Genomic DNA, 17,534 nt, shown 5'->3' with positions numbered 1-17,534 from the left:
TTTTGGTTGAGTCTCTAGACTGACAATCTCTAGACTAAAATAACAACATCTTTCATGACTTCGAACTTATAGTTGCCAATAATGACGTGGGCTCCAAGCGTCGCAAGGAATTGATTTGCTGACAGAAAGTACTTAGTTTTCCTAATTTAAAACAAGACCACTTTGATTCGTTCGTTTTTTTATGTTGGAAAAATCGGCCATGGCGGTGCGGGTGCCAAAAATTTTAGTATCATTGGCATATCAGTATTACATTTTTATAAAATATTGTGCGAATATGGTTGAAATCTACTATTAGATTCAGATTAACGTTTTTAAGATTAGATTAAAGAAAACAAAGGGTTCAAAAAAACAAGCAAAACTTATTAAAAAGAATTAAATGGCGTTCACGTACCCTTCAAGATCTAAAACGCATAAGATCTAAAATTCCAATCAAACTCAATCGTCGAAACTAATCCATGGCAACAAATTCATATTATTCCTTTTATGATCTCAACTAAATATTTAAAATTATAAATAAGGCTGCCAGAAAATTAATTTAATATTTCTTTTGAAGTTATTAGCAAAAATTATTTTATATATTTGTTAAGAGCATTGAGTATTTTTAAGAACATGAGTAGAGTTTTTTTGAAAATCTAAATGCCAACATTTTCCTTTATAGCACCAATGATATAAATATGCAATCTTGATAGATATACTTTATATGACAATTAACATCAATTATAACGAAATAACTCAGACTTTTTGATTAAAATATTAGGATGAAGAACAACTCTTCTTCACAGAGGTATTTGAATGACTCGTCTTTTATTTTAAATATGAAGTGAATGAAAAAGCGGATAGGAGGTTTAATAATGCCTAACGTATCGTCATTATGTCGTCACAATAGTGGTATACCCGGTTTGCACGGACTAAACATAATCCTCCTCACGTATCAACCGTTTCTATCCTACAACTTTAACGGGAATACTTCAGGATAGGATCCCTATGTTGGTTTTTCATTAAAAAATTTTGTTTTTCTTTATTAGCCTGCATCCAGGCCTGGTTTAGGTTTATTTGTTTTTGGCCAATTTCTAGATAGTATTTTTTCCATTTGAGTATGGTCGTAACGAATCGGTCTATGGCGGTCTAGTTTTCTTCAGAAAGGATCATCTTCATTGTGATATTTTCGACATTTATTTCACTGACTATTGTTTCAAGTGATGTTCTTGCGGTGTTCCATCTGTTGCATTTGAAGATGGTGTGTTCAGTGTTGTCTTTGTCTGCATCTCCGCATATATATTTCGGATCATTTGCTTTGCAAATGCGAAAAAGGTATTTTTGGAAATATCCATGACCAGAAAGGGATTGAGTTAAGTAATAGTTTACTTCGCCAGTTTTCCTCTCTGACCATTTCGCTACATCTTGGATCAATCCATCTTCGAAAAGGAAGATGGAGTAATTATATTTTTGTTATGACATTTTCAAATTTAAATTTGTCTGCCTTAACAGATACATGGTATATTAAATAAAAGTGACAAATTTGCTATTATCTTTCATAAGGTTTATTAAACCTAAAATTTGTTAATACATTTTATTACTTAAATACTTTACACATATCATTGGAGTTACATGATAACTGAACCACTGTTTATCAATTGTGCTTCAGTAAACTAATTTCTTTCACACAGTATGATTACTAATATATTCTCATAGAATTATCAATTACTATCAATTGCAAATTACACATAACCAAAAACAAAACTTGTAAAAAATCTATAAATCCAGGGTTTGATTAAAAAGCACGTATGCCCTATAAGCCATTCAAATCCATATAGCAACACCTACAATAATTACAAAAATAACAAAGAGCAAACCAAATATCAAAACCAAGGCAAGAAAGACCAATTATTTTTAGCTATAACAACAAAATTGCCCATAATGAGACATAAGACGTTGTGCTTAGCCTATAATGGATTGCACCGAATTGGCAACAATTGCAGGTCAAGTCCTGCAACACCGAGTATTAGACAGCAAACGAACGTTCGAGTAAAACACAAATGAGATGTAGTCTCAGCTGCAATACCCGTACAGGCTTGGGCTTCGACTCAGGCTTTGATGCCGTTTTAATGCTGACAAGAAAATTGTGCGATCGATCCATCAATGAGCACGTAATTTTAGGATTCCCTACTTAGCTGCGGGCACTTAAAAACGATATCGTTGCAAATGTTGCATCCAGTTCAGTTCAGTTGCGCATGCTGACGTCTTATGTCTATTGGTAGCAAATTGAGGCAACGTTACCAGACACAATGTTGCCATCCAAATTGCAGTATCGCAATTTAAAAGTTTTTAGCATTAAATGACAAATTTGTTCGCCGAAATGTAAAAATATTAAAATAATTTTTTTAAACAATTGCAAACAGATATCAACAATGGTTGTTATGTATTGTTGAGTTGCTTGAAAATATGATTATAAGTTTTTACTTATATTTGTGTTGTTTTTTTTTTGTTTTATAGCAATTCAAAGTGATCATGTAACAAGTGTTGCTAGCACGTTTAGTGTTGATGATCGATCACGCTACAATTTTGTCTGATTTGAAATAATTTTTGATAGTTTTGTTTTAAAATTGCTTTTTGAAAAGCAACGGCAACGGCAGCAGCAGCAGCAGCAACAACATCAGCAACAACAGCAACAACAGCAACAACGATTATATTATCAATAGCAAAGGGAAATGTTGCGGCTTTGAGATTGTGGCTTTATTGAAGGTGTTGATTTGATTACTTTTATATAAGTTAACCAAACCACATTTCGAGGATCGTGATGCACAATTGAACAACAATTTTATATGCAGTTTTTTTTGGATTTTGGTAAAATTTATTGCAATTGCATGAACAGCACATTCCTTTTTGGCTTTAGTACAATCTTAAAATTCAAGGCATTAACCAAGCACCCAAAAATATCTCTAAATGTGAAAAATGATTTGACTTTAATGACTGCCACTGACTGTGGTTCCGTCAGTTTGGTTTGAGAATTAACGTTTTAGGCGAAATAACGCCATTCAAGTCGGTCATAGAGCTTTTTTTAGTATACTCATATAGGTGCACAGATAATGTGTTAAATTTGTGGCCAATTTTTGTTGTTGGAATATTATATAACACAAAAGTGCATAAAAATACATGTCTTCATACATTCCAACGGGTGTTAATCGCAGTTAACTAGCAATTCATGGCTGATTTTTTCATTTGATGAGATAATTTAGTTTTTGCGGCTTATTGAAATGTTTATACTGAAAATGATCGAAAAAAAAACGTGGGAATTTTTTATAGATAAGAAATTATAACAAAACAAAAAACAAAAACACTAAACTATTTTTACATAAATTTATTAAGTTTTTACAATTAGAAAATATATTAATCAATAATCAAAATGAAAACGAATTATCAATATATAAAGACACGTCATCTCTGGCGTATGTAAAATAAGACAAGGCATCTTTGGCAAGAAAAGACAAAGCATGAAAAAAAGGGGTAGATAAAAACAAAGAAGAAGAGAAAAGAGAATAGAGCAAAAGCGAAGAAAATAATAGAAGAGAAGAGAAGAGAAGAGAAGAGAAGAGAAGAGAAGAGAAGAGAAGAGAAGAGAAGAGAAGAGAAGAGAAGAGAAAAGAGGAGAGGAGAGGAGGAGAAACAAAAACGAAGACAAAGAAACGAGAAGATAGGAGAAGAGAAGAGATTAGATGAGAAAATAAAAGAAAACAAAAAAAAAAAAAGGATGAAAAGAAAAGGAGAGAGGAGAAAAGAAAAGACGAAATGAAAAGACAAGAAAAGAAATGAAAAGATAAGAAAAGAAAAGGAAAAGAAAAGAAAAGAAAAGAAAAGAAAAGAAAAGAAAAGAAAAGAAAAGAGAGGAAAAGAAAGGAAAAGAAAAGAAAATAAAATAAAAAGAAAAAAAAGATGAGAGAAGAAGAGAGAAGAAATCACACTTACGAGTACATATTAAATCTTGATATCTTATAAAGCTTTTACTACTTTCGCAATTATTTCTTAAAATAAGTTTTTAAATTTTATCATGTGGTTATATTATTGGTAAGATTGACATAAACATTATTTTTATATCACATTTCAAATAATTAAACATAATATATAATAATTTAATTTATTTAAATGTGATTTAAATATGATAAAAATAAATGGGGATATGATTGCAACGTAGGATTCCAGTAGAGCACTGCATCCATATTAATACCCTATGTTGGGTAGTTTCTAATATTAGATGAGCAAAAGCAAAGCCAAGTAGACATAAAGTATTTGGCTAGAACTCCAAAATAGAGATAATAGCATTCATTTGGATAATTCCTAAATTAACTTGTTGGCAACTTCAACTCTTTTCTACTGTGGATGCGCATTCCTATAGCCGATCAGTTAACTCAGCTCTAAGTCTAGCAGTTATTTGCACAAATGAAGAGAATCTTCTTCTTTTCAATAATATATAAATTAGAGTAGTTGTGAGTTCACTTTTTTAAATATTTCAGTATTTATGTGAATGAAATAAAAGCTTATAAATTATTTTTTATGTCTGTCTTCATATATATATATATATATATATATATATATACGTGCGTCTATATAAATATTGCTGACGTTTCAAAGCTCCTGTCTTAGGACGAATACTTCGCCTTAAGGAAAAGATCAAAAAACTTCGAATATCCGGCGATATTGATATAGAAGACTATATAAAAAACAGAAATAAAAGCTATATATGTATATGGTTTTATTTTATTGACATCTGTTTTTTTTTTTAGAAACGGAAATACATATATAAATTATTTTATTATTTTATAACAGTATTTTGTCAGTGAGTAGTAACATTTAGTTAAAAACAGTTGTATAAATGAATGTATAAATAAATAAGTTGGCTGATTTTAAAGAGAAAATATCACGTTTTGCATGTATAATGAATGCTTTTGTACTTAAATAATTAATAGGAGTTAATTGAAGTAAGACAATTAGGCGTTTTTATTTAAGTAACACATAAACCTAAGTGCAACTTCGACATTCAGAGTGAAGTCATGTCACTAATAAAGTACAATCGAATTATGAAAATAATTTAAAGCTGTTACCTTAACAATTTCCCTTTACTTGAACCTCTTAAACCTTTCAGTTACAAGTGTCTTAATGCGAATATTTGAAAATATGCGGCGATCGCGCCAGAAGCGTAATTATAAACGAAATACGACCAAAGTTTCTGTTTCCTCGAACGTTAAGTACTTACTTTATGCGAGTACTTAATCATAATTCATATTAAAACGGTTTTCGGCAATAAATTGGCATTTAATTTAATTCAATTTGAATTACGTTTTTACTTAGCTGAGTTATGCATAACGTAGAACCCCCACAGCGTAATTTTCAATCAGTAATACAACCGAAAAATTATCATGGACTCAGCGCACACAACAGCAACAAATGCGTAAACTTTCTCATAAAGTGCCACACTGTTTATACAGATTATCAAATTGATTCCAATTAACACTTGCCACCGCAGGAACCACGACGGCAACAATGCCCCAATGCAAGCCAATCCTTTCGCATTATCCGCACAAATACATTGCTGTCCTTATACCCGTACACATGAGTACGCGTAGTATCTTTCGTCGTTCGGCGTTCAGCGTTCAGCGTTCGGTTATATACAAATATTTTTATATAAATTATATTGGCATGATATAAACTTTATTGCTTGCTATTGTGGCTAAAAAATTGTTTTATTACTGGATATATGACCAGAGTGTAGTGCATTCTGGGACTTTGACCAAAATATAAGTTATATGCGCGATTTCATAAATTTGTTCAAAAATCGAATTGACAAACGTTTCGCTTTTGTGAATAAATGCGGCTTAAATGAGGCAAACTTTTTTAAGCCCTGGCACACTTAAACTCACTCACTGCCATACACGGACAGCGCGGACAGATAGTCGAAAAGGTTCGCACTACAACATGCGAAAGCACGGAAGGTGAAGTTTTGGTCTCAGGGCATAAAGTCCACCTTATCTTTTTTATTTTCTTTGTTGGCAATGCCGCGCATCTGAGTTGCAGTATGACTTGGCGTGGAATGGTAGGTTTAAGCTCAGGCTCAACGTGAAATGATAAATATTTCATAATTTCGTTTGGCATTCAATTTCTTTTTGTGTGACACATAAATTACGAATTAACGCTTTAAGCTTTTGCGATCGTTATGAGAATGTATCTGTGAGTATAAGATTCATATGATACATGGCAGTTAGGAACTCTTGCTCAGATTCAAAGATATGTTACAGCGGATACAGCATTTACATTTCGTTCAGATATGATTAGCAAATTTTTCAAAGTACGATAAGTAGACCATAAGTGAAATTTCAAAATAAATAATAGAAAAAAACATTTCTAAAAAGAAACATATTTCTAAAACATTGTAGTTCAGAGAATATACAATAACCTATAGAGTTAACTCTACTTCAGTAGTGAAAATATTAGGATTAAAATATTTTTCCATTATCAGTTTTGTCTACTTGAAACGTAATCACCCAAAATTGTTATTTGATTTGAATGGTAGCAGAACTTCATTTACTGCTTAATATGTGCAAGGTCACTTTCCTACTATGTCTTAGTATGTATTGCATGTTTGCATACAAAATTTTTAATTGGACGATTTTATATTTATATCTAGTATCTCTTGATATAATAGTTACTGGTGATATATCCGGAGATTTTGTCCCTTCGATACTTACCTTATTTGAACAACCCTTGTTTTTAGTATATTCAAACTTGGCTAATATTAACTTGGATTTTTTGCAGCCCACACTACCGATCTATTTGTATAGAAATTTAATTGAATTATACTTTTACTCAACTTTTAACAAGATCAATAATTGTTCCTTTTTAATTTTCTTTGCTTAAAATAATTATCAAAACCAAAGTGTAGTATCATGTAATTACATAGTGATAAGATTTTAAAACTTATTAGTTGTTTCATTACAATACAATAAATAAACGATACACGATACAATAAATAAATGTATACGTATTTCCAAAAAAAAAACCAAAACCCTAAAACAGCAGTAAGTTCTCTTTTCTGTTACGAAAATAGGCGGCCGATTGAACTGCAACCCGTTGTTCTCCTAGGTATTACTGCCAAGGCACAGAAGTTTAGAAGAATAACAAATTACAGATTTAAGCATAGCGGCAGCAAAATAACACCTAAACCATCAAAAAATCAAAAAAAAAAAATATAAACGTTCTATTTTTTTGTATAGTGTAATCTACTTTTTACTAATAAATAAAATAAAAAAACGCTGATAAAGTTTATACGTTTAACTATAATCACGAGTTCTTAGATACACTAACATAGCAACTAATAACTAACATAGATGCAGATGAGCTTACAGATCCTCCATTAACACTAGATTTCGCTCTTACTCTCAAATCTCATCACTAGGAAGATAAAACGAAGTGCTGTATTGTACTTACTCGCTCATCTTTGGATTAATTTCAAATACTAAAAATCTGAAAGATAATATGTATATACTATACAATAAAATGCGATAGGTATGGACCAGAGGTATTTGACAGTCTTAAACTTTACTTGTAAAAACAGCACAGACAAAAGCGCTTAGATGGTCAATATTTTCTTTTGTTACTATGATTGGAAATTCCATTATGAGAAGCTATGACATGGAAATAGCACTTTAGTAACTATAAGTATGTTACACATCAGAAAAATATATGGAAACAGTGATATATTTTGGCCTTCCTCTTTAGAGTCATTTTCTCGAATAATAGAGGTTGGAAAAATTTTTATTACTTTCTTCTAGTAACGATTCTACATTCGGCAAGTTGTACTTTAATAACAAAGATGATAAAACGAGTTACTAATCGGTCAGTTGTAGCGACAAGTCAGCAGATATCCTTTAGCTGTCCATATTTAGCGATTTTCCACATTTCTCGCAAGAAAGCTGAAGAAATAAAATGAATAAAAAGTAGTTCATCACTTTGATTTTGGGTGATAACAGATCTTTCAACCTGATCGATTAACATTTTGCAATTGCCAAAAAAATACTTCCCTTTTAACCTGTTTCTCCTGAAAGCTGGGTGACTGTGTAGTCACAGCTAAAATGCCAAATTATTTCTTTTGAAAGGAATGCGCAGTTTTTTTGCGTGAGTTCCTCCACACCAGTGATCAGAGAAAACTGTAGTTCTGGAAGTTAATGAGTACCTAAAATCTGGAGTTGTTATATAAAGGTCATGTTAATTAGAAAGTTACACATGACAATAATTTACACTAGTATATAAAAAAATAAAAATTAATCGAATTTTCAGCTAATGTTAAAATTGTTCAATCATTTTTATATCAATCAAAATGGATCTTAGTTGTTGAATGCTATCATCAAAAACAAATATCAGACTTTTGTGTGCCACACATTATAATGATGTGTGTCTGCTACAAATGTAGAACTGAATTCGATACAAATTCATTATAGTTATTTTATAAAGCATTAGTTCCATATTATAAGGGAAAAAAAACTTGTATTAGTTCGACGTATAAGTTCGTAAAAAGAAAAATTTGCATAAATTTAAAGCAATTGAAACATCAAATTCAAATATGCAAATAAATGGCCATATCGTAAAAATGGACACATTAGCTAAAAATGGTCAGTAAAATGATGTATCAGCTGTCAGCCATGTTGCGGCAACATTGTCAAATATTGGACAGCAATGTTTGATTCACTAAACCGTTGATAATTCATGTGTAAATATTTAACAATCTAACGAAACCATAATTTCTTCATATGTACGACAAATGCTGATAATGATAACGACTAAAACGATAATGAATAAAGTGTTAATGATGTTGATGACATATCCACCCGCGAGTCAGTATCATTTGCAGCATTCAAGTTTTGCATACATTAAACTTTGGTAGCAAGTAGAAAAATAATTTTCCCTCATTTTATGCACATGAAGCAGCAGTCAGGCAACAAATCAGTGTGTATAATTAAAAAATATATGCAAAGTGGCTGCTTGCACAGAGTCACTGAGCCTGAGTATCGATGTCAACGCTTTGGGCAAAGCGACATGGTTAAGGAAACGTTCGCCAATTAGGGTTAAACATCTTTTGCATATACTCATAGAGATTGTACACCATTATATAAACTAATACATACACGAGGCTGCATAATTATCGAGCTACATGCTAAATGCCACAAATTCATTTGCATAATTTTGGGCGTTGTAGACAATCACAGGACTACATATAGACGGGCACATATATGTTTTGGTCTGCTCCGTTCTTTTTGTTGGTACATTCATTAATTCATTTAATTTTCAACGCTGGTGTCCAATTTCATTAGTAGCAACCACAGTGGCTACTCTCTGACAGATTCGCGACCATCTAACCCATTATTTCATTCCTTGGCATTCATTTCATTTTCATATCCTTTTTCTGCAATTTTTTTTCGTTGTTAATAAATTTACGCTTGTTGTGAAATGATATTTCAGCAAATCTGTCATTTAAATCTGTTCGCTTGTCACATGTCTTCATTTGCATAAAATGTAAAACATATGAAATTCAATATTATCCTTTTGTTTGCTTTCGGTTTCTTTTAGACTTGCAGTTTTGCTGTAAGGTTCAACACTTTTGGACAATACTTTTAAGTTTTTACCACGTTTATCACTGTAGTTGCAAGGTACCAACTTGAGCGATAGGAATAGGTTACACCAAAATTTTTTATTTTTTAATATAATTAATTTAGTTTCATACGAATTAGTTCGTGTATTTTTTGTGTACAATTATTGTTAGAAGGAATTTGTATGTAAATAAATTCGCTTAATTAGTTGACGCTATTTTTGTTCACCATTATAGGGTAGCTTTACCTCGGTTGTCTAATGATATTTCATAAATTATAATTGATATTTTAAGATTTATGTTAAAAATGCTAATATGCAACAATTTGAATTATATGCAATCGTTTCTTTGGCCTTTGTTAAGAGGTTTTAACATAGTTCCTTTACCAATCGTAACTCATAAATCAGACAATGGAGAATTCGTTTTCAATTATATTTCACACCACATGCAAAATATGTTTAATATGTCAAAAATGCAACAAACTGTCATAGTAACAATAACAACAACAACAAGAAGAACCAGCCTCACAATACTTTCTATTAATAATTTATAACAAACGCGTACACTGTACAAAATGTACAAAAATATAAATTCACAAAATTTCTGCAACATTTTTTGCACACTTTTTTGTTTTGCTAGCGCAATATGTTGCTGAGGTTCCTACCATGGCTCACAAGACTATTCTTTTTTTCAACGATTTTAAGGCTTTTTGTTTGCAGTTTTAAAATTTAGTGTTCGTAGATTGGTACAGACCTCCCAGTGTGCCGTAGTGTAAAGCGCGTATTGCACCTTAGGAAATGCTCACTTAACAACATGTAGACTATCAAAACTTAAGTAACAACAACAGCAATGGCAGCACAAACAACTTGTAACGAGCTTTGCACATTACTCGTATTGTTGCTTCAACATGTTGCTTATGGCTGCATTTGTTGTCATTGCGATTGTTGTTGTTAGTTTAGCTGCTTCATCATAATTTTTCACCAAACAACACCTCACCAGTTGGTCCACCCGCCACGAGGAAATGCTCACACATATGCTGCATATGCTTCTACCGTTGGACTAAAGCCACCCAGGTAAGTGCGCATTTTGCGCATTAACGCTAGAAATAATAATTTTTAGTCGCTATCAAAAGACTTGAAAAATGTCCACAAATGTTCAAGAATTTTTTTGTCCGATTACGAGTTCAGTACGCAGTTTTCTAAAGATGTCCGCGTGAATGTCTAAAGTACTTAAGATGATTTGTGTACAGTTTTTCTAGCTGGTAGTATCAGTGAAAGATATTTGACAAAAAAGTCGAGTTCTTAAAGAACTCCTAATAATAAGAATTTCAAACAATATTTCAAAGCTAGTGGGAGAGTAAAGATAAACTAGAAATGTATGCAATAAATGTTTTTTTTGTTTTGTAAATCACATTAAGCCTATTTTAAATACTAGTTCAATTGGTAAGAAATTATCAAATAAAAACAGACGATTATTCTTAAGATTAAGTAGAGTTTTATAATTTGGTTTTTACGTATATGACGCAGACTATAACTAGATGTAAAGTACCTAATCAGTAAAAACAAAAGTACTATGATGACAAATAATAGCTGATTATGTGAGGCGAAAGGGTGTCTACCGATCAGTCACTACAGCTAAGAACCAGCTACAACAACCTGATCATACAAGGAACAAATATGTATGATATTCGAATTCGAAAATATTGAAATACATATATAGAGGTTTTTTTTTTAATTCCATAATGATAAATACACAGATGTGTGTTTACCTATCGCTCGTAATGATGCATAGGGCGGTAAGAATATGCACATGTAAAAGGTCTACAAACAGCTTCAGTGGATAACAAAAATAATGTTAATAGCAAACATAAATCAATGTTAATATTAAACTAATACAAGAGCTAAACTATTTTTTTTGCTTAGTAAAAAACAAGGTGTTTTATCAATCCTTAAATATTCTACATACAGGTTGATTTTTTTTTACGTTTTTTGTAATTTAGTTTCAAATATAAATTCATTTTTTTATATACATATAGTTCTCAAAATAGTGCAATTTTTAAGTTGTGGATATATCGAACGGATACTGGACAAGTCAGTTTCAATTTCGGGTTTGGTGGCAAATGTTTGCAAACACAGGTCGACAATTGGAAATGTAGGTTCCAATTCCCCAGGCGCTTCCTTGGCAATTATATGTCCGAAATATTTTGTCTTCACTACTGACATGACATTATACTTGTATAACTGATAAAAAAATGGACTTTAGAATTCTACTTCCTTTAAAAAACATCTCGTATATCACCGAATATGGTCCGAAAATATAAATATATTTTTTATTCAATGCCATATTATTTTTTCATATATTTTATTTTTTGTTGCAAGAAGAATGCTTATGTACAACATCGCCCACTTAAAATCACTTTAGAGTGATTGGTTATGGTACAATTATAAATGATTGATTATGATCGCTATTCGATATCCAATCATATTACTATACTAACAGTACACAGTCTAATAAGTAGGTATGCACTTAATGAATAAAGATTTTTGTTGAATATGTCGTTTAGAAAAGAAAGAGACGAATTTTTCATATCGGTTCTACGACTGGCACATGCCTCAAGATCTCTGTCCTTTATAGGTTCCTACTTTCTTAAATGCCTATCCGACCTAATACACAAAAAGATTGCTCAATTTTTCAGAACCATACGGTGGTTTTTTGGTTCACAATATGGATATCGTTGTGCTTAATTTTTTTTAGTCACATAGTGTATTTTAAAATTTTTCTGATTCATCTACAATCCAAAATTGACATATCGGGTAATGTACATTAATAGCATCATAATCAACTGCAAGAATTTGATAGGATATTTTATTTCGTGAAAATTCGTATCAAGAACGCAATCGTTTAGCAAGATTGTAGTGTTTCATTTTTCTATATTTCAGTTGTAATTAAGATTTATATATAAACTAGTTGCAAGAATAAAAAACATTTATAGGTTCAAATCCCTGCATAATTGACAACTCAATAGCAACTACAATTTCGTTCACAGCTCCAAAAAGTTTAATGGGCTCAACTTTTGCGGCTGGCTTTATGGTTTCCTCAAAATTGTTGTATATTTTTTCATTAAAATCACATTCAGCTACTGGATGTGGTCGTCATCTGCGTGTGGCAAAATATTCCAACTACTATTTTCAGTTATGAGTTTACGCATTACTTTTTAACTATTTTACTAAAAAACTTTACTCAAAGTAATAGTTTTAATATGATTGATGATTGCTATTTACTAAAGCAACTCTTAACTATTGTAATTTTTAGGAAAGCTTTCTCCTTAAATATATTTCTTTATTTTCATAAAAAGATTTATTTGCCAATAATCGATCAAAACTTATAGAAACACGCACTTTAAGTAATGTAGAATAGACAAATATAACAAATAACATCACACAGATGATAAAGTAAATAATCTACTAAATAAAATTGAAAGTAATTTTATAATATTTTGATATATTTTGATAATTTTATTTATATATGTATATATCGAAAATATCTATTTTGGAAGTTATTTTTAATTGTAATCACGAGTTTATATAATGGTATCAATAAAAAGTTTAAAAAATATTTTATACTGTGCTGATGACTTAAAAATTTGCTTTAAATTCTTCATAATAAAATACTTTGTAAGTAGAAATTATTACTAAAATATCTATTTTGCTATTATTTTGAGAAAAAGTGAAAACACTCAGTTCCAACCACTATATTACCAAAGGTTATTCATCATCAGCGAAGTGCAATCAAAAAAATTAAAACAGAGTTGATAAAAATGTTTACCGCAGGAAATGTGCTAAAAAACATAAATTAAAAAATTATTATTTTGCTTATTAAAACAAAAACAAGTAAATTAAAAAATTTGCATATAAATCTGAAAATTTCACTGCCCTTCATTATCGGTTGAAACAAAAACGAAGAAAATCCAAGAAAAAAATATGAATTAATCCTTGGTACTAATAATTTTATCAACTGCAAACAGTTGACAAAATCAGCAATTATTCATAAATGTGAAATGAGAAAAAAGTTCAAATATTGTTCGAATTTTCGAAGGCAATATAGACTTAAGAAGTACGCTACATAAATAACAACTCATCGTTAATATTTATTATTGCTATACTATATAATATAGGTAGATTTAGAAATTTAACTACCCAAAAGTATTCTGTTTTAGAAAAAAACCCGCTTACATAAAATTAGGTGAGATCATGAGATGTCGACCCGCTGTTTTAAGGCAAGAAGACTGATGGATGATATTCATATTTTGATCCAAAAAACTACTGCATCGTGTGATGCAGCGAACAATGTAATTAATGTGAATGTAATTAATGCGAAGAAGATACTTAACGATATGGGAATTTCTATATAGCTTCCGGCGCATTTCCGGTAGAGTAAGAACAAAAGAGCAACTCTTACTTACTTCTTCTTTAACCCACAACTTTAGTAGTCTTTAAAGGAAGTTTCCATTTGGTCGGCATGTCAACTTTATAAAGTGTTCGAATAGTATAGAATCTTTATGGACCAGGGAGAAGAGATAAAGATCAATAGATTCCATATTATATGTGCAATTTGGTCCGAGTTATAGTCTTATAACCAATTTAGCCTATTTTAAATATGTAACATCACTTTACAATGCAATAATCACTTTTAAGACACAATTACGATTCTTAATAATAACTTTGATACTAGAATTTACTACTATAATTACTTTGCTTTGTTCGAAAAAAATCTTTGAATATATAAATTTTTGAGAGCAATTATAAAAATATGAAACTAGGTCAGTTATTCTTATTTGTGTTTTTACTACTTAATACTACTTAATTAGCTTAATTAACAGAAGTATGAGCTGTAAAAAGTTTTCTACATTTCTTACCATCATCCCTTACCATCATTCGTCATCCCATTTACAAATATATTTCAATTATTCTTAAGTTTATTTATTGAAACATTCATTCAGTATCAAAAGATAAAGAGTAGATTTTTAAGCCTAATTTAAAATTAGAAGAGATAGATTAAGTGATAAAACTTAACTCACTTCAAGAGAGATGGAATTTGCCATATACTTTAATTAGTTCCGCTTAAGTAAATTAATGTTAATATTATCAGTGGACATAAAGTAAAATCAAAACCGTATTAAGGTGTATTAATTGTATTAAGAAATCAAAAGATCCTCATAAGTAAAGTTATGATTCGTCCAGTACTCAAATATAGATGAGAGGAATGAATTTCTAAATCACATCAACTACACTAGTTTTAAAGAGATTAAGTTGAAAAATATATACCTTAGTGCTACTGAATGGAACTTTGAATGCAATAAACAAAATTCCAACTTTTTAGATGTCTCAGGTATCTTCAAAGAATACATCCTAAGCAAGTGGCAAAACTAATATTTACGAAGGCGTTGGATGGTGGAATACAGGACGAGGAAAATATGGATTGATGATGTTGTACGTAATATTAAAAATATTGATGTGCGTGATAAGGAAGCTGTTATATTAGAATAAGAGAAGTGAAACGTATTGAGGAAGCAGTGGCCCATCAAGGACTGTAATGATAAAAAGAAGAGAAATACTTATTGCGTCTTTCTATTTAACTGCCTTTTTTAAGTAATCAATACAGTTAGCATTATATATCTTGGAAAAAAAATCTTTGCTCGAAAATACTTGTTAAGTATGAACACTGGAAATAAGTTCTTAATAGTGTTCATTGGACATTTAAAGGTTTAAGAATTAAGTAGTCTTTAATTAAAATCTGTATTCCATATCTATTTTATATGTTAACAGATATTTAGTTAAGGAAAATTTTAAAATATTTAATGAGAGCAATATATATTCTTTTTCTATTATCTGGTAAATTCTAAATAAACTAAGAAGTGATTCTACAAAATCTAGAGTACCTTTTCGAAATGTGGTATAATTTTCCTTTCCTTTTTTGAAGTAAATTGTGTATAAAACAGACCACGCATTTCTTACATTTTTCTTCACATAGCAGGAAATTGACTTGAACTTGTGTGCATTATGTTTGTATCTAGTATCTATGAAATGTTGTATATTTTTGTAAGTCTGCATGTAGAAAAAACAATTATTAATCATCTTTCGCGCGCATAAATTTAAAAATGCGCATCTTTGTTTTGCTGCACACCCCAGTTTTGCTTCGAGTGAGGCTGCAGGATATCCTTTTTGTTGTTTTCTTCTGTTTTACAGATTTTATTCCTTTTTCTAAGCATTACGAACCAGTAGTAGCTTATGTAGGATATCTTTTTACTTCTTTGTTTTTTTTGCTCCAATTTTGTGTGCTGGTTTCTTTTAGCTTAAAATAATGAATTTTGACGATAAAGGACTTAATAAATTTTCAAGTTAATTAAGTTCACTTTTGGTAACCACAAAATTTTAAAGGGGAAGAGATTTATACGTGTTTGGAAAATTATTTTTTTAATTTATACAAATTGTAAAATAAAAAGCAATAATTACACTTTGTTGAACAAATATAAGGTGAGTATTACTGGTGAATAAAATTACATTTAGAAGAGCTGAGTTGTTGGACGTGACATCTAGGTGCAATCGATTGCATAGATTTATTATTTAAAAAATAAAATATACCGATTTTCTCCTGATATGGAGATGACACATTTCATATTTTAATATGGATACAATTTAGATGAACTAATAAGCGGTTATAGGCGGTAAATAAATTAGCACATAACCATTATTTTTTTGCAATGCAACTATTTATAAATAAATAAACTTACAAACAAATATATAAAATTATTATAATCTAGCATTATAATCTAATAAGTCACGGTGAGTCAGTAATTCTATTAGTAGAAGCAGTCAGTTAATCAATTCCAGCTAATTATTGTATTTAAATTATTTTTCAATTATCTTGACTAATTGCAATTTGTTTATGATGTACTTCATTTTTCTGAAAATACGGTTTAACTGAAGGATTATGCTTAGAAGTTAAAATAATTAAAATGATTTATAAATCAGATGTTTGTTTTTAACTTTCTTCAACGTTCTTCACTTTGTCGATACGAGTATATATGCCATATATCAGTTATAGTGTAAAGAATCTTTTTAAATGGTGATTTATTCAAATATTAAAAAAATTAGTATTCATTCGATATGATCACTAGATTAGCAATCGTTAAACCTTTAATACACAGTAAATGAGTTTCCCAATGAAATCAAAATTTCTTACTTTTTGTAATCATACAACCGCAAAAGAATCCTGTAAAACACCTCTAAAACATTGTATAGAATACTTGAAAAAGTTTTAATAAATCAGTGACTAAGTATTTTCTTACCTTAAATACGAAAATTGTGGTGGACGGTTCATGCATACAACCAGGGTAGTTTCTCAAGGGACTGATGCCTCCCGAAATTACTAAAGTGACTATATTTATATGTATCTATATGTATTTGAAAATAAATGATTGGAAAGCTGACGTAAATATTTGGCTGTTAGCTTGAGACTATTAATGTTTTGATTTAATACTATGAATACTTTGAGACTTTGATAGCGACTCTTAATGCCTTTATTTGTACACAATTAAGTTTTCTGCTTTATTTTCAAAAACACAAAGTCACACTTGGTCGAATCTGGTGAATTTATTAGTATGCATTGTGGGTCTGACATTATAGTCAGTTCCAATAGATGAAGCTTTATTGTCACTTATAAGTGCTTCAAATATGGATTGTCTAGTGACTTTAATAAACTTTTTTGGTTACATTCATGAACCGTTGTGTTTAATAAAATGTACAATGAATTTCTAACGGAAATATGTTAGTGTTTTACACTAAATAAGGAAATGATGCTAATTCAAATAAATAGATTTATCTGTATTTGATTATATGTATTT

This window comes from Teleopsis dalmanni, chromosome 2 (assembly GCF_002237135.1).
Source record: "Teleopsis dalmanni isolate 2A chromosome 2, ASM223713v2, whole genome shotgun sequence".
NCBI lineage: Eukaryota > Metazoa > Arthropoda > Insecta > Diptera > Diopsidae > Teleopsis > Teleopsis dalmanni.
Note: the sequence above shows the minus strand (reverse complement) of the source record.